This window comes from Myodes glareolus, chromosome 10 (genome assembly GCF_982192425.1).
Source record: "Myodes glareolus chromosome 10, mMyoGla1.1, whole genome shotgun sequence".
NCBI classification, from domain to species: domain Eukaryota; kingdom Metazoa; phylum Chordata; class Mammalia; order Rodentia; family Cricetidae; genus Myodes; species Myodes glareolus.
In genome coordinates, this window is record NC_142035.1 from 17,790,893 (window position 1) to 17,810,883 (window position 19,991).

A 19,991-nucleotide genomic window follows, 5' to 3' on the forward strand; every position below is an offset into this window, starting at 1 on the left:
CCCGATTCGTCTGCCTCAATAGTCCTTAAAACTATTAAAAAACAATTATGTGCATTGGACACCACCCTAAGGACTTTGACTGCAATACATTGTTTGTAGACTTATAAGTGTTATTATCCACTAGCATAGATCCACTAGAAAGGTAAGTATGGTCTGAAAAATAAGTTCATAAGCCATTCATTATTTTGTACCTAACTGGAGGACTAAACATACTTTCATACTGGGTGAACAAAAAGTAAAATAAAAGCCTTGGAACCATCTTGACTGTCTTCTAGATTCACATCCAAACCATCAACAAATCCTGTCACCTTGCTTTAAATATATATCCTGAGTCTGACCACATATCGCTAACTAAATTGTAGGACCCAACCATGACAAGCTCAATAGAGGCCTGAACCTCAGTAGTTTACCCTAAGATAATACCTGGTTCCAAGAAAGACCACAAACTGATACCACTCAGGCACCACCCAGGAACAGACCTTCCAAAGGAAATTCCTAACATTCCAACCATTGTAGATAGGACCACCTGCCAGCACACACCCATGCTTTTCACCTGGACACCCCTAGATAAATGTCAGCCAATCAGGGGTCCTGAACCTAAGAAATCCCTCACCCCCACCTTTATTACTATAAAAACCCAACCCTAACTGAGCTTGGGGCTCTCCAACCACTCCAGTACATTGGACACACAGAGAGTCCAAGGTTGCAAACCTGTGTAAGAATAAAGGCTCTCTGCTGACATTCATCTCTAGTTATTCCCCACAGCTAAGGACTAAGATTTGGCTCCTCACCACTCGAACTTTTGCCCTCTCTCGGGCCACTTGAAGTGATCCTATCTGGTCCTCAATTCCTGTACCAATGGGTCTCGAATTGGCTTGACCTAGTCCTCAACCCTCATGTTATCCAGAAGACGTCTGGTTAAGAGCCCTTGGGACTTCGCCTTTCTCATGCTCTTGCCTTAGAAAATACACCCAAAACTATCTGCCCAACCTCCAACCTGCTGTGTCTTTCACAGACCCTAAAACCTCTGCCTTACTTATAGATTCCCAACCTTAGAAAATGCACCTAAAACTATCTGTCCAATCTCCAACCTGCTATGTCTTTCACAGACCCTAAAACCTCTGCCTTACTTATAGATTCCCAACCTTATCCGCCTTTGCACTAACAAATGGCCTATGCACCCCTTAAATAACAACCGAAAGTGAGAGCTTTCTAATTTCTACCACCAAACAAGCAGATTAAAAAGTTTCTATCTAGCCGGCATCTCACACCAATCTGCTTTTCCTTTCCCTGGGCAACCCCATCCCCACCCACCTGTAAACATTCTTTTACTCACTCCTATTCCTTCTATTCTATCTCTGCCACCACTGCCGCTGGTCCCACTGAAACTGGCAAGACTAGGAGGATTCGCAAGGCAGCTGTTTCCAGTTCTTGCCCTCGCCCCCAGCAGCTACGTAGTATGGCAGCTAGGGTGCTGAGTAATTTTTCTGTCTATTTCATGTATGAAAGAATGTGAATGTTGTGGCCACATGGATGTGATTATGTTTTAAATATATGTTCTACACGGCCTCTATGTCTCTTTCGTTATTTGTATCTATTTAAAATTCTCACCCGCAGCTCCAAAAACGTGGTTTCTCCATACAATGCATGACCGCCACCATTTTGAGTTAACTTTATGTATTAACAAATTAGTTTTAACTCTGTGTGTATATGTATATAAAACTTAAATCCAACTGGGTGTAAATGTATGTATACTTATTGTTAAATATTATAATTTTCTGTTCATTGTATCTATTCCAGACTAAGAAAACAATAAGTCTCATGTTTTAAACTGATATGTACTCTTAAATATCTTACAAAAATACTGTGTGTGTAATCCAACCCTGCTTTAAAATATATTAAGCTGTTCTCCATTATTGTCAGTTCTATAGTTAAGCTTCTATTGCAAGCAGTTTTTCTTGTTTGTCTTTCACAAGATTAAATCTCACCTCTTAAGTGAAAGACCAGGACAGTCAAGCTTGGATCCAGTTCTCCAGGCAGCTCCTATGCTGTAGTTCTAAATTATCTATGCCCGATAAGCAGTCCTCAACTGCTCAGAGATCTGGGGAATATGGCATTTAAATGTTTAATTATTAAAAGACTTTTCATAGCAGAGAGACAGGTTGGCTCCTAGCAGCAGCACTCTATTTCCTCCAAAGAAGACAGAAGACAGATGGGCACAGAACAAAGTCCATCTGTAATGTGCTTCATCAAGTAAAAGCACTAACCACTGGGAAAAACTGTCTTTCATCTAAACTGAAGATCTCGAGATGTGGACAAAGAATCAAATTAGCCATCCCAATTCCTTCAACCTGCTATGTCAACTCCCAGCCCTTTTATTATAAGAAAACGATGGGATGTTGTAATTTGCTGGCCTGATCTGTCACCTGGGTACCCTGTCCCTTTAAGAGACAAGCCCTGCACACTCCCAACCTCCCCCATTCCACTGAAGCAAGTGAATCCCCTACCTCCTCCCCCAGTCCTCTCTCTCCCCCTCCTCTCTCTCTCTCTCTCTCTCTCTCTCTCTCTCTCTCTCTCTCTTTCTCTCTCTCTCTCTCTGTACTTCTTCTGGAGAGGCAGCTTTTGCCTCTCTCTCTTCTCTCCCCCTTCTCCCTTTCCCCCTTCCCTTCCCCCTCTATAACACACTAAATAAACTCTATACCCTAGCTCTCTCTGCATGGTATATCTGTCTCTCTCCCGCTAAGTCCTCAGGTGACCCGCCACCCCTCATGGGGCCAGTTCCCCACAACTCTTTAAAATGATAACAATCTGGGTATAACATAAACGACCATCACCACCTGAGCCACAAGTCTGTCACACTGAACTAACAAAATGACCTTTTAACTGTTTTTCCTAATTTGACCCTTGTCCTCTTTCAGACTTTTTACAACATGGCAGTCAGAGCTAAATATTTTTGTTTTGTTTCTTGAGATAGAGTTTCTCTGTATAGCCTTGGCTATTCTGGAACTCACTTTATAGATCACTCTGCTCTCAAACTCACAGAGATCCACCTACCTCTGCCTCCCCAGTGCTGGGATTAAAGGCCTGCACCACCACCTCCTGGAGAGAGATAAAATCTTATCACCTTGAGTAATAACTGCAGTCAGAGAAAGTGTCTGCAGGCTTGTGTCCTTTGGCACCCCAGTCTTCAGAAGACAATGACATTGAAAGCAACCAGCAAAGGGCAGTGAAAAGGAGCTACCAGAAGTGTAACGCCTTGGAATGAAAGCATTCAAGCAGGAAAAGGTGATTGATTACGTCCATGTCCAGAAAATAATCAAGTCAGGTGGTATTTGAGGACTCGCTGTTGAACTGGGAAGCCCAAAAATCAGTGGAGACTTTAGCAGGAGAAAGACTAGTGAGTGGAGCCTGTGAAATTCTGATGGCGTTGTTTTCAGGGAGAATTAAGGAAGAGGAAGCAGAGGCTAGAGTGGACAAGCCCTGACCTCAGACATCCACCATGAGCAGGAAGCAGTCCATCAGTGTGGCTCAGGTGACTCATCTCACTTTCGTCTTTACTCTAGAGCTAAGATCAAGACAGAACGCTAGCTCTTCCTCAGCAGACGTGGGATTTTCAGACTGGAAGGAAAGGAACCTGCACACAGGTTGAGTTCCATGCTGGGGTGTTATAGAGCACTGTAGCAGGAAGAAATCTACACAACCATCATCAGGAAGAGAAGTAAACAGGTCCTACAAACTCATGATAAACCAGGAAGGCGGGGTTTCTGCTGGAGTTGAGCCAAAGATGTGTTAACTGTTACCATGGCAACCTCCCTGGCTCTTCTTGCCCACAGTATGACCTGAGATGGAAAAGTACAGATAAGGAGACGGAAGGAAATCTTGGTAATTTAACTTACGGAGAAAAAAAGAAGAATTGGAGATTATAATATATACAGAATGATGGCTATCTGAAAAGAAAGGAAAGTTTCAGAAATAAAGTCAGCAATGAAACAGCAAAATATAAAGCTCTGCCTGTAAAAGAAGCTCTCAATTTGGGAGCCGCTATTTTCTGTATTTTGTAACTTGCAGTGATATACTTAGAGAGTTCCATATAATATAAAGAAAAAAATCAAAAGAATAACCATCCCAGCCTCTCTCCAGGAGTTGTTCCAAAGATTACAATGATTAATATTTGAGTAGCTGACAAGTACTTCACACACACATAATCTCATTTAATCTCCACAGCCAATATGACTTCCCTTGATGCTTCATACAAGCTTGTATTGCTGCAAATCATGCTGCAATGAGGTGTTTATGATCTTTTTCACACCATGGACTGAAGTATCCTAAAGTAAAAGCCACACCTCCTTCTCTTCCCCCTAGACAAGAGGCAGCACAGGCCCAGGCTTGTGAGAGGAGTTTGAGGATGGGTGGATAATGGCTGACTAGATGAATGGGTAGTTGAGTCAAGTAATTACTGCTTTAGCCAAGAAGCAGGAAACTGTGAGCTAAGCTTCAGACGAGTAATACCTATGATGACAAGACACTCCTGCAGAGGAGAACAGCTGGTTGAATCTGGAGCTAAGAGGAGAGATATAAGCTGGGTTGACAGTTTCCAAGTCATCAGCCTGTAGTTGGCATTGACTTTTCAAAGGCCCTTACAGCCTACAGACTGAGGGAGGCATTCACCCTCCCCTTCCATATCAAACTAAACATTATTTTTAATCATAACACATTAAATTCCTGACAATTTTGGTGAGGCTCCCCTCTTAGCTCTCCTCTGGCACACTGCTGTATGCTGTCCACTACCCTACTCTGTGGACATAGAGTACTGTGCTGTGTCATCCAGTTTTCCCATTCAACAGTCAGGAGTCTCTAAATGCAAGTGGAAATGTGCCCATAGCCTCCAAGTTTACAACCTCTGTACTAGGAAAACCTAACTCTCACTTAGAACCCTATGTTCTGGATCTCTCTCTCTCTCTCTCTCTCTCTCTCTCTCTCTCTCTCTCTCTCTCCTATTTTCCCCTGGTATTGGTTTGATCTGTCAATGCTATGACAAAATACCTGAGAGAACCAACATTAGAGAAGAGGGGTTTATTTGAACTCACAGTTCCAGAGTGTTCAGTTCAGTTCAAGGTCCATGGCTTAATTTAGGCAAAATACCATGGCAGCAGAAGCACAGAGAAACAGTTACTCTCCTGTGGCAAACACAAAGCAGGAAGCAGGATGGAAAGGAGTCACGAGAAGATATAGCCCCCAGGACACACCTGTGTCATCCAGCTAGACCCTACCTCCCAAGGTTTCTAGTACCTTCCAAAACAGTACCATCATATGTTAGTTCATAAAAGCCTATAGGGATGTTTCCAATTTAATCTATGACATACTCCATTTCTAGTCCATCTTCCTAGGATCTCCCAGTAGTACCTATTCCATGATGTTCTACCACACTGCTGTGGATCAAGTATGCAAGTGAAATGTCTCTTTAATTTAGCCTTTTCCTTCATGTTAGGCAGAAACAACACAAAAACAGTTTGTCCATCATATTATGTAAAAAGATTTTATGGCTGGATGTTTGCAAGAAGTATGACACAATCTACATATGTATCAGATCAATGTTAATTGCAAAGAACAGGAAGCCACTCAAGCTAGCGAAAGTTAAAACAATGGATTGTATTGGCCATGCAACTTAGGAAGCCCAGCAATGATTCCAGGATCAAGTAGTCATCAGGGTCTCATTGTTCCCAGATAAGGCCCTACTTTGTGGTAACCAATGGCAACCTCAACCTCAGCTACATCCATAGTCAAAGTATCCAGCTATTCAATCACAAAGAGCTCTGATTGACTCTGAGTTATACCATACTTATCATGTCTTCATGAATACAGCATTTTAACTAAGAGTTCAGAAGGGGCACATGGAGTTGGGAAGGGGACGAAAATATATGAAACTCTCAGATACAATAATAAACATGTGGCATGAAAACGAGGTCTATACTTTCTTCTATTGAGTCATTAGTGGGCCTGTCACTCACTCATCATGTAGAGATTGTTTTCAACTTGCTAAAAATGAGCAACATCAAATGGAACATGCTAGGAAAGCTATGAGGTTTTATTATCTATCAAAAACGTACACATTAAATTTTATCATGGTTTTCTATGGGAAGAAAGAGAGGTAGGCGTAGGAAGGGCTGGCGTATAGAAAGGAACATGAGCATTGGGTTGGGAGGGGTTATACATCCTCTATGTATTTTTAAGTATAGCTTGGTGCCTTCACAAGGAATGTGAATGAACTTACCAGCTGCCCATCAAGGAAAGAGAACTGAAGATTTAGGAGTGTGGTTCAAAGAAAGACTTTGGAGAAAACAAGAGAGAAATGGAGATTTCTCAGAAGATGTGTGCAGAGCTTCGGGGCCTCTTTTCATCCCCTCTTTCCTGTGAAAGTTAAACCAGGCGTGAAAGCAAACAATAGCAACATCTGGGGTTCCTTTCCCAAAGCTGAAGAGCTGATGTGCAACTGAGGGGAAATCGTTGTTTTTATTAGTGCTGTGTTTGTCTATTGTTTAAATCCGCACTCCAGTGTATTAGGAATTAATTTGAACTTAGAAATTACATTCATTTCCTTTGAACAGTGTGTTGATAAATTGAAAGTTAAATTGGGTCTAAAATATGTTTTACCCTTTACAAAAGTCACAGAAAACTAGCCAAACATTAAAATAGGAAAAGACCAAGTTGGGAATTAATTCTTCCTCTAATTTGGTAATTATTGAATTTCTGTGGATGTAAGTTCCAGTTGAATTATCAACCTTGTCTGGAAAGAATGAGAATGATTTTTTTAAAAATAGCCTATAAGTCAAATTGGGTGAAAAATGATATATACTGTTGGTATATTTTGGGCTAGGGGAAAAGTGAGTGATATATTTGAGTGTCATTAAAGTTGTCATTGATGAGGAATGAGGTCACTAAATCTGACAGTGTGCTCATGATTCGGGAGCCAAATCGCCATGGAACATAAAATTGAGAGAGAAAGAAGCACTGAATACCTAATCTGTGCGGGGGATCTGCCAAGTTTCACCAGGAACACAAGGGACACTGGCTAAGAATTACTGTTCCTAAAACCCGTCAATACTGTATTTTAGAATAGTGTTTAGTTTGGAAAGAGTGTGGCTGAAATAAAAGAATGTAGTCTTACTGAGACCATCTGATGTTGAAGAATTTTGCAGTAATCCGAGTGGATTCACCTTTCCAAAGCCAAGTATTTGCTGCCGTATTGATCCCTCTGAAGAAGGGAAGTATAAGACAAACACATATTCAACACGGCTGACTAAAGCAGACTTGTGCGTATTATTCAATAGGCAGCTCCTAAAGGCAAATGTACAGTGTTATTCCACTCAGAAAACAGGACTGTGTAATCTCCTAACAGTTACACTCGGAGATTTGCCTCCTTCCGTTTGTGAATAGCACGTCTGTCCAAGTAGAGTTTTATACTGTGTTTTTTTTTTTTCCCAAGGGGCCAAGGAGAATTGGAGATATCCTAGGATTAAAGTTAAAAAGAAGATTTATGTTGAGTGCATTATTATAAGTCATATGTTTAAAGTACAGACTATTATTGTTTAATAGCCATTAAAGCACAATGGCTATTGATCCCAAATCTGGTATCAGTTACGTGTCTCATTGTTGTTGCAAAAATATCCAAGAGATGCCACTTTAAGAAGAAAGGGTTTATTTCTGCTTATAGTTCCAAGGAATATAGTACACTATGGCCAGGAAGGTATGGTGGCTACAGCAGGAGGTCACACTGCATTCCTGAGGAGCAGAGAAGGGTGAGTGTTTGTAATCAGCTTGCTTTCTCCTTTTCATTCAGTCTAATACCCTTGCCCGTGAAATGGTACCACCCATGCTTAGGGCAGGTTTTACCACCTCAATTAACCTAATCTATATAATCACTTATAGTCATGCCCAAAGATTTGTTTCCATAGTGATTCTAACTTTCATCAAGTTAACAATTAAAAAAAAATCTAACACACGTGCGTGTGCGCACACCCAAATTTCTAAAGGGCTCTAAATCATCCACTGAGAAGTTATACATCTAGTTATAGAGAAAAATGGCACGTGTTTATCACATTGCCTTAATCACCTTCCATGCACCATGAATGAATCCTCCAACTAAACTGTAAAGAACATAATTATATCATGTCTTACTCTTCGGGTGCTAAAGGATTATCAATTTGTTCATTGCAATCCTCTCCTAAGATCTATGAATTTTTTAGCCTGAGTAAGCAGGCATGTTTTGTTTGTTGATTTGTTTGTTTCAGGTTCCCAGTACAGAGAAAAGGAAAGTGAGAGAAGACCAAGTTGAAAGAGGTTCCTCTTTTCCTTCCATCTCTGAAAAGCCGTGATCACCAGCCAACATGAATAGGGAGACAGTTGATCTAATTTAAACAGATGAGATGGGTAAGGACAGAGGGAGGCTGAGACTGTAACAGAACAAAATCCTTGTGCCCAGATGCCTCACAACAAGGAACAGTGGTTATTTGGTACTTGACAATTGTTTCCAAGTGTCAATCAGATCTAGAATCTAGTACTGATCTTTCAGTTTTTTAAGAGAGCTATGAACTCAGATTTTCCATGGACTTTCTCAATTTTCAAAGGTTGTCTGATTTTTTTTTATTATACCTTGTGTCAGATAAAACCTGTCTTCTATCCAGAGTTATCTTGTTCAATGCCCAATTAGACCCATGATTCAACTAAGGTGAGTGGCTCTTTGGTCATTTCCCAAAAGACCTCAGAATTAAGTAAGACATGGTGCGTAGGCATTGGGTTCAATGAGAACTGGTTCTGGTGGCACAGGCCAGGAGGATATGCTGAAGAGGCAGAGGCAGGAGAACCATGACTCATTTGCACTTCATGAGCTGCTCGGGGTGGTTGTTTTAGTGCAAACACAAGCTACAGTTCCTGGACTATATGTACCATGTGTTAATTGGAACTCATGCCATTTTAAGTGTATATTTCCAGAATAGATTTTTCATGTAAATCATAAAACACTACCTTTTGAAACCCATAAATTTTGAAGATCTAATGTTATCAGAAGAAAACAAACAAGTAGATTCTGAATTATTAGCCATTCTTTTTTAGTGTTTTTATTGAACTATATATTTTTCTTCACCTTCCTCTCACCTCCCTTTCTACCCTCTCTCATGTTCTTCATGCTCCCAATTTACTCAGGAGATCTTGTCTTTTTCTACTTCCCATGTAGATTACATCCATACGTGTCTCTCTTAGGGTCCTCTCTGTTGTCTACGTTCTCTGAGGTTGTGAATTGTAAGCTAATTTTTCTTTGCTTTATGTCTAAAAGCCACTTATGAGTGAGTACATATTATATTTGTCCTTCTGGGTCTGAGTTACCTCATTCAATACAATATTTCCTAGATCCATCCATTTGTCTACAAATTTCAAGATGTCATTATTTTTTTCCACTGTGTAGTACTTCATTGTGTAAATATACCACATTTTCTTTATCTATTCTTCGGTCGAGGGGCATTTAGGTTGTTTCCAGGTTCTGGCTATGACAAATAACGCTGCTATGAAGATAGTTGAGCACATGTCCTTGTGGTACAATTGAGCATCCTTTGGGTATATGCCCAAGAGTGGCATTACTGGGTCTTGGGATGGGTTGTTTCCTAATTTTCTGAGAAACTGCCATACTGATTTCTAAAGCAGTTGTACCAGTTTGCACTCCCACCAGCAATGGAAAGGTGTTCTCCTTACCCCACATCCTCTCCAACATAAGCTGTCATCAGTGTTTTTGATCTTGGCCATTCTTACAGGTATAAGATGGAATCTCAGAGTTGTTTTGATTTGCGTTTCTCTGATGGCTAAGGACGTTGAGCATTACCTTAAGCATTTCAGCATCTAATGAGATGATCATGTGTTTTGATTTTTTTTCAGTTTGTTTATATAGTGGATTACATTGACAGATTTTCATATGTTGAACCATACCTGCAACTCTGGGATGAAGATGACTTGATCATGGTGGATGATTTTTCTGATGTGTTCTTGGATTCAGTTTGCTAATATTGAGTATTTTTGTATCAATGTCTGTGAGTGAGATTGATCTGTAATTGTCTTTCTTAGTAATGTCTTCAGGTGGTTTGGGTATCAGGGTATTTGTAGTCTCATAAAAAGAGTTTGGCAATGTTTCTTCTGTTTCTATTGTGTGGAACAATTTGAGGAGTATTGGTATTAGTTCTTTGAAAATCTTGTAGAATTCTGGGCTGAAACCATTTGGTCCTTGGCTTTTTGTTTGTTTGTCTGTTTGTTTAGAAGATTTTGATGACTGTTTCTATTTCTTTAGCAGTTATAGGCCTATTTAATTTACTTATCTGGTCTTGATTTCATTTTGGTAAGTGATAATTATTCAGAAAATTGTCAGTTTCCTTTAAGTTTTCCAATTTTGTGGAGTACATACAGGTTTTCAAAGTATGACCCAATAATTTTCTGGATTCCCTCTGTGTCTGTTTTTATGTGCCCCTCTCTGTTTCTGATTTTGTTACTTTGGATAATGAATTGAGAGGAATACAAAAGCTGAGTTTAGAAACCACAAAGCAGAACTAGGGAGTAAATGAGATAACAGACAGGTAATAAAATAATAACAGATAGAAGTAATATGTAAAGGAATTGAATATATCCATTTGTTAACAAGTACCAGTTTTGTGACGTATACACACATCATGTTAACAACTAATGTAACATGTAAACATATCATGTTAACAACTAGTGTGATATGTACACACATCATGTTAACAACTAGTGTGACATGTATACACATCATATTAACAACTAATATGACATGCATATACATCATGTTAACAACTAATGTGACATGTATACACATCATGTTAACAACTAATGTGACATGTACACACATCATGTTAACAACTACACACCCTATTTAATCTTTACAACAATCCAAGCCTTTGTTTGAATTCCCACAAAAGCAAAATCTGAGACAAATATCTGAGTGTAGCTATTCATTTGGAAAATGACTTCAGACAAACTGTGAGGCAGAGAGGTGAAAGGAGCCACAAAGGGGCCTAACAGCACAAGTAGAAACCGCCATGGGCAATAGGAACTCAAAACGTGGGAGCGCTCTAAGAACTCAGCCATCGCGTGCAACGGGCAGCAGGGCTGGGATGTTTGTATCATCACCCCCTCTAGTCATTGGCTGAAGGCTTCTCTCAGGAAACTTTCATTTCCTGACATTTATAACTGTCAGGTTGAAACAGCAAGAGGAGAGCACCCAGGAAAGAAATGCAGATGCCAGCAATGAAAAGTTAGACCAACATGCATAGAAATGGGAGAAGCCAAGAGGATGTGCATGGAGCTAAAGATCCTCTACTACTATTTTTATGGTAGAACATCCCAATAGTTACATTTTATTAAAAGGCTCTATGTGAGATTCACTCTTCCATTAAATGCCGGCAGGTGCCCCCTTCCCCCACACTGGAAACATCCCAGTCAAGAAGAGGTTGCCAAGACTCCTCTTGATTGGGATGCATGGAAGGAACCACTTCTCAACTGCTCTATCAGCTACAGGACAAAGTAGCAGCAGTCCCCAGGTTCAAGTGTCAATGACACATCAGTGGTCACCAACAGAGTTTACATGTGGTGTCAGTACTCTTTGAGAACCACCACGGATGGAAGATATCATGAGCCTGAAACAGTTTACCTGAGCTAATGGGAGCTCATCAACTCCAGCCGGACAGGGAAGGAACCAGCATAGGACCAGACTAGACCCTCTGAATGTGGGTGACGATTGTATGGCTGAGGCAGACTATGGGGCCACTGGCAGTGGCACCAGGATTTATCCCTACTGCTTGTACTGGGTTTTTTGGGAACCCACTCTCTTTGGATGGATACCTTAATCATCCTAGATATAGTAGGGAGGGCCTTGGACCTTCCTCAAAGCAATGTAAGGAGTGGATGGGAGGTGGGGTGGGGGAAAGGTAGAGGGAATAGGAGAAGAGGAGGGAGTGGGAACTAAAATTGGTATGTAAAATGAAAAAGATAATTAGTTTTCTTTTGTAAAAAAATAAAATAAAATAAAATAACAGGCATTGTGAGCTAAGATAGGCAAATAAGAAAGTGACTAGTATCACGTGGAAGTCAAAAGGACCATTGTCAAGGACAACTAAGATTCCTCCCTAAACACTCTCCTAAGAAGGGAGGGTGTACAGATTTACCTAGACAAAGTGTAGACTGTGTGAAAATGTACAATGACCTAAAGTTGTAGCCACAAGTCACAGAGGTACATATTGAGGGTATGTTCACAGGGCTTCCAGGTGCTCCTTCCATAACTCTAGTGAAGATTGGGCCAACAAATTAAAATGACATAGATCAATTGCCAAACTATTAAATAAATGTCAGTTAATAACTTGAGAAGCTGAATACAAAATGAACTTGCTAGCACTGCCTTGTTATAATTCCATTGTGTATTAAAAATCAGATTTAAATCCTTAATGAATGTATGAAAATATAATTATCAAGTTATTGTTCTTGTATGAGTGATTAATAATCGTGTCATTGACTTTTCCATGGTGCTATTGGGTTATTGAGTGGAAATATTTCGAATGATCTATCTTTGTAGTTTTAAAAAAATAGTCCAAATTTATTCCCCCATAAGACTCTAAAACGTGTGTGAACCGGGGCAATGCCAAGCATTTCTTAAGACCTAAAAGAGTGCCTAGCAAATGGTAGGTACTTGTGAATAAATACAGGCTCTTACTTTTGTAAATGAACATACCTTTTGTTATTTTTGGCTACAAAAGGACTGAATGGTGTGGGTTCAAATCTTGGACTCATCAGTTATTAGCTGAGCTGCTACAGTCAGGTCACTTGACATCTCTGAATATTGCCAGTTTTATCAGTTGGGAAATGATACCTGTCTTAGTTTGGTTCCTCAGAGTAGACCCTGCGATAAGAACTTGGAAGTGGGCAATTCTCTGCAGCAGGCAACAAAAGAAAAAAGTAAAAAAATCGAACAGAAATCAATTAAACACATATAAATGAGCACACGTGCCTAGTCCCACAGGCGGTGCTCTGGGAAACGCCATCAAAACTGCTTCTGATGCTTCATGTGGGGCAAGTAGACAGGGGCAGGCTATCTGCTTACTCTGTTTTCCACTGGCCAACAGCTCTTTGGTGGTTTTAATCATTTCTACATCAATTTCCACCTATGAACAGAAGCGTAGGCTCCTATAGCGCCAGAGACAGCCACCAGGCAAATGAGAGAGGGAGACATCCGAGGTGCAGAGTTGTGACACCAACGGAACTCACAGCTGCCCACGACCTCAGAAGAGCCACAGGAAAACGAGGCAGGGCATCACTAACAGCAGTAGCAAGAGAACTCCTGTGCCACGGACCCACCTAACAAGTTGGGAGTCTCAAATGAGAAAATGTACGGCGGGCACAAGCCATACATATGGTGCCTGACCCATAGGAAATTGGCTATAAATTGTTGTGGTGATTGGACTGGGTTGTTCTTGTTAAATGTGGTGGTGAAAATTGAAATTCATAAAGAGAATACTGGAATTTACAAGTCAATTCTGTGCTGTTGCTGCCTGCTCTGAAGCAAGGTCTCTTGCAAGTTCATGAGTTATATAGCAGGAGGAAATATGATCGTCGCCCCGTGGAACTCACGGTTATAAGGGACAGCCAGACTCCAAAGTTAATGTTGATTCCTGTTCTGCCTCGCTTCATCTCTTTGGATGGGTTTGAGCTTTCTCGATGATGCCAAGAGAAAGACACACAATGAGCACACGTTTTATTGCTAACTGAATTAAAATACAAACTATGCCGTCACCTCTGCGAAGCTCTCATACTCCACACATGCTCTGTATGCCACAGTCACTGCCTTGGACTATAAATACGTTTACTCTAATGTGATTTCCCCCTCCTATTCACTATTACCCATCCACAAGATTTTCATTTGTGTTTCTTCAGCAATAAATGTTGAGACGATTCAAGGGCAAGGAGTATGAGAGGCAAGCTCAGAAAACTCCAGTAGGGAAGGGTGGAAGTGAGACAGGACCAAGAAGGCACATAATTTGAGGTGTGCTACCAAGAGTTGTCACTATGGGAAGCTAGATCTTACTCATACAGTGAGTTCTGGAAATCAATATAGGGCACACTGTGCTATTCAACCTGAGAAATGGGGAACCAAGGCCCTTGGTACACCAACCCCCATAAAATGTTTGTTGAGAGCTACCTTGGAGGTAGTAACTCTCTGCTGGTCTGCCATGCTCCATCAAAAGAGGGATGTCTGATGACCGGAGGAAGTCCAAAGATGACCAGAGGAAGTCTAAGGTAGTTAGAAGTCAGGGAACACTCATAAACACAGGCACATAGTTGTCTACCTCTGGGGCTGCTGCTCCTTAGCCTCGGTGTGTTGATAATGATATCCAAGTACCAGTGTATCAGGCACTAACAGGTTGTGTTCAAATACATAATGGAACAGAGACCACCACAGTCAAGATGAGAAACAGGCACAAAGGGAACATCAAGAAGCCTCAGCTGAGAGCCTTTCTGCAGACACATGTCACACAAAGCCACAGAGAGGAGATTCATCCCACAGACTTCCCTTTGTGTTGTCTGCGGTATCCGTCCCACTAGGTCCCACATCTGTTTAGTACCAAATAAACACACAGAGGCCTACATTGATTATAAACTGATTGGCTTATTAGCTCAGGCTTCTTATTAACTCATAACTTGTATTAGCCCATAATTCTTGTCTATGTTAGTCACGTGGCTTGGTACCTTTCTCAGCGAGGCAGTCATATCTTGCTACTTCTGGGTCTGGATGAGGACTGCAGACTGAATCTTTCCTCTTCCCAGAATTCTCCTGTTCTTGTCACCCTGCCTCTACTTCCTGCCTGGTTGCCTCGCTTCTACTTCCTGCCTGGCTAATGGCCAATCAGCGTTTTATTAAAATACAAGTGACAGGATAAAAGACCATTCATTGTCCCACAAGCACCTTAGCATCGGGACTATCTGATAGTTTCTTTTCTGTTTCTGTGATAAAACACTCTGACCAAAGTAACTTCAGGGGAAAGGGTTGATTTCAGGTCACAGGTCAAGACTACAGCCCATCATTTCAAAGGCAGTCACAGGAGCCGGAACTGGTCACACTGCATCCACAGTTAGGAAGTAGAGAGCACAGTTAGGATGAATGCATGCTTGCTGCTCAGTTCCCTTTCTCCATCGTTTACAGTGCAGGGTCCTCCTACCTGGGGAATGGTGCCGTGGTGCCATGCACAGTAGATAGATCTTCATGCTTCAATTAACATAACCAGGGTAGTCCTCCATGGTCAAATCCAGAGGCCTATCTCTCAAGCAATTCTAGATTCTTTCAAATTGGCAATTAACACTAGTTGTCAGAGACTACGTCTTCCTTATTATGGGCCGCAGGCTTCTAACAGACTCTCTAGCACACAATGGCCATTCAAGGAACAGGTTTGGATGGCTGATGCATGTGTGGTGTTTGCAGGAGTGTGTCTTGAAGGATGACTGCATTACCACATACTCTAAAATAAAAAATCAGTATCCTCACTCAAGGGTTACACAAACGGTGTGGCTCCACATCGGAAAGAACACAGCACAACCCATTGTCTACAGCTGCTTACAAAAGGTTGCATTGCACAGAGCTACACTCCACCTTCCTGTGACTTCTACTCACCCAGCCTACTTTTTCCTTTAGAGTAAACATAACCCCAAGACTGATCACCTCTCCTTCAGGTCACAGCCCTTTTGATTCTAGCAAGCATGTCTCCTAAGATTTACACAACTCAGTTTTCCTGTCAACATCACATAATGAAGAGTGTGCTGGAGTTACTGGGGGAAAGAAAAACCTCAATTGAGAAATACCTCCATCAGATTGCATGTAGGCAAGTCTGTAGGGCACTTTCTTCATTCATGATCAATGAGGGAGGGCCAAGCCCACTGTGCTGGACACCACCCCGGACAGGAGGTCCTGAGTAAAAAAAAAAAAAAAAGCCAGCCAAGAGGAGGCAGTGCCGCACCGTGGCTTATGCCTCAGTTTCTGCCTTGAGTCCCTGCCCTGACTTCCCTCAAAGTCATAAGCTTAAATAAACCTTCTCCTCCCCAAGTTGGTTTTGGTCCTGATGCTTTCTCATGGCAACAGAAACACTAATTAAAACAAGTAGACTCATCCCAATGTTTCTGGTCACATGGAGATATGTTTTTGGAAACTCTGGTCCAGGAGGTTCGTCTCGTCTAAATTTGAGTTCAATTCCTGATGGAGTTAGTTGAGTAAATAACTTGGATTTCCTGAGCCCCACTACTCCACCTCTAAAACAAAGACAATAATGCTTATCTCATGTTTTAGAATGTTCCTCTCTCCCATCAAACCTACTGGCCTTTTCTCCACTATGTTGCTACTAAGTCACATCTCCTTGCATGCCCTGGCCTTGTGAGCCTTCAACCCATAAGAAAGATGAGACTGGACAAATTCTCATGTCACCCAAGCCACTGCACAGAGGATTGAGTCCAAAACCTCCTCCCTGCTCTCCAGCAGCTCAGAGTTAAGCAGCTGCCCTTGTTCCTATAAAAGCCGGAATAAGTAGCGCTAGCTTGTTCACCTGCTGAGCAAATGGACTGATTACCCAAGAAAGGAAAGTGTCACCCAAAGAAATCAATACAGATGAGGCTCTGAAAAGGTTGACTGGCTGCCCAGGATTAGATATTGATCTCGCTTGTTTTCCCAGTTATTGCTCCGTTCACCACCTGTGGAGGCCACTTCTAATCTCCTGCTAATACCAGACAGTACAAGAGAGAGCTCAGCCCAGAGCAGGCTTGGTGCATGCTACTGGAGGGCATAAAGGTGCTCCCGGGACTTGTGTCCAAAACAACATGAGCACAAAGGGAAGAGTCCCCCCAACAGCATGTGGCAATTCAAGCTGGGTGGAGGGTTTACAAAGAACTAGACACCCAGGCTGCCTCTGAAGGAAAGTCATGCCTGCACCACTGCCACACAACGCTCTCAGAAGATTCCAGGAAAAGTCAGGGGTAAAGAAGGCAGAATTTACAGAAATGCAAATAAACTTATATAAACTCAAAAAAGTATCTCTTGGTTTTCTAAGAAGACTTGCATGGACATTTAGAACATTCGAAAGAAGATCCTAGAAGCTAGACATGGTAGTCCATGCTTATAATTCCAGCATTCAGGAGGCTGAGGAAAGAACCAAAGTTCAAGACTAGCTTGGGTTAACTCACAAGATCCTGTCTCAGAAAAAAAAAATTAAAGACAAAAATGAGGGAAGGGAAACAAGAGACAAAAATTTCATAAGAAAGATGCCAGTGTGTGTATAATGAAGTTATAGATTGAAATGCTTATGGATATAGTACAGATATATTAAGAGAACACTGCTTTACCTACCAAATTAAAGGGCTCTTTTATTCTATGATAGTGTTTCATAATAGTAACTGTTCAAAGAAATGAATGGAAGGAATGAATAACTTTATTTAGTTTGCTATTTTGAAAGATAAAATTCATTGTATTCTTTGAATCATTAATTCCACATCTAGGAATTCACCTGAAAGACGTCATTTAAAATGTGTTCAATGCTTTTCCGGAAGTTACAAGGCATTTCTCTCTTTCTGGAGACATAAAACTGGAAGAGATGGAAGGGGGTCTATAGCCCAGATGGAGAAGGCATGCAGTGAACACTCATGATCTCCTTCTTGCGTAGTAGAGAACTCAAGCCTGTCTTAGGTGGGGGGAAATACAGCAAGGCCAAGAGACCCTTTACTTTTCATTCATCATGAATGGCCATCACTATGTTAGGGACACAAAATAAAAATAAAATTCATTTTAAAGTTAAGCATGGTAGCCTACACCTATAATCCCAACACTCAGGAGGTTGGAGGATGACAAATCCCAAAACAACCAGGTGATTTGTAGTTCGAATGAGACTATACCCCAGAGGCTCGTGTGTTTGAATGCTTGGTCCCTTGTTAGTACAACTATTTGGGAAAGATTGGGAGGTATGGCCTTGTTGACACAGATGTGTAGGTGTATCATTATTAAAAGAGGTGTGTTACTGGAGGTAATCTTTGATATTTCAAAAAACCACAGCAGCTCCCGGCCCCCTGCCTGATGCATGCAGATCAGGATGCAGCTCTCAGCTGCTGCCCTGGTACCATGCATGCGTGCCTCCCACCATACTACCACCCTCAGACACTGGGATACATCGAGAGACTCTGTGTGTGTGTGTATATATATATATATATATATATATATATATATATATATTTTCTAGGACCATTTAAGACAGTTCTTATTAGACAATTATAACTTCCATCAATTTACTTCACTTTTATCATACTGTCAGGTATGTAGCCTTGTCGGAGTAGGTGTGGCCTTGTTGGAGGAAGTGTGTTCCTGAGGGTGGGCTTTGAGGTTTCAAAAGACCAAGTCAGGCCCAGTCTCTCTCTCTCTCTCTCTCTCTCTCTCTCTCTCTCTCTCTCTCTCTCTCTCTCCCTCCTTCCCTCCCTTCCTGATGCCTGCAAATCTGAATTCAGAACTCCCAATTACTTCTCCAGTACCATGTCTGCATTATGGCAAGCTTTCCACTATGATGACAATGAACTAAACCTCTGAAACTGTAAGCCAACCCCAGTTAAATCCTTTATTTATAAGAGCTGCTGTGGCCACAATGTCTCTACACAATAATAAAACAGGGTTTAAGACAAGCTTCCTGGGCTAGAGAGATGGCTCAGTGGTTAAGAGCATTGCCTGCTCTTCCAAAGGTCCTGAGTTCAATTCCCAGCAACCACATGGTGGCTCACAACCATCTGTAATGATGTCTGTTGCCCTCTTCTGGCCTACAGACAGAATATTGTATACATAATAAATTAATAAATAAATAAATAAATAATTGGCGAGGTTCCTCATAATTTGGTGTCATAATGTAATGGCATATCAATTCCACACCAGTTAGGTTTTAAAGGGGTATTTATTTTGGGGGGTAAAACTTACATACACACAAACCATCAGGAAAGGAGCCTAGTCCCTGGAGCAGGAGCCGGAAACAAGCACCAGAACCAAGAGAGAGGCCGAGCCAAGACTTGAGGCTCTTTTTAAAAGAGAAATATACCACGCCCCAGTGGGCTGGTATTTTTAGCGGCTATTGGCTGAAGGAGCAGAAGGTACTCCCGCAGCATCTCCCCCTTTTGGTTAAGTAAGAGAGTTCTAAGCCTACTTTGAAATTATATACAGTAAGTACAGACCTACAAGATTATATACGATAAATACAAATATCCTATTCTAACTAGCTTAAGTCTTGTATAATAAATAACTTGGCCAAGTCATGAGAGGAAAGTAGCTACATTTATCTAGTCTTCAACCCCATAGAAGATCCGAGAAGGGAAATAATGTTACCTGAGTAATTAGGAAGTGCAATCAAAGAACTTCCAAAACATGCAACAAATCACAGAGACAACTGGCTACCTGGGCAATCACCAAAGACCTGTTTGCAGCGTTGGAGCAACCATCTTTGACTAAGGCCTAGAATAACTGACAGATTATTTTTAACAGGCAAGAGATTTTTCCAAACCATCTTACCCTGTCTTGGTAAGATTGGACAGTTCTGCTTATCCATTTCCGGATACCATGTATTTGTCAGTAGTTGAGGTATGGGCAGTTCCTTACCTAGAGGCCGGTTTTGTCAAGAAGACAAGCTCCAAGTGGAGTGTCTTTGGTGCTCAACAATCTCTCGGGAATAGGTCGGTGTTGCCAGGAGTGATTGTGTCTCACTACACAGAACTCTAAGATTAAATTAAATGCCATTTTCTACAGCTCTTCGAAGAGGTTGAAGACTATTTATACAGAATATAATCTCTATGTATCTAAAGAACCTGATTAGTCTAACCATAAATATGACAAACATAGATGACTATTGATCTACAATTCTTAACACATATCTAACTTAAAGACTAAGAGA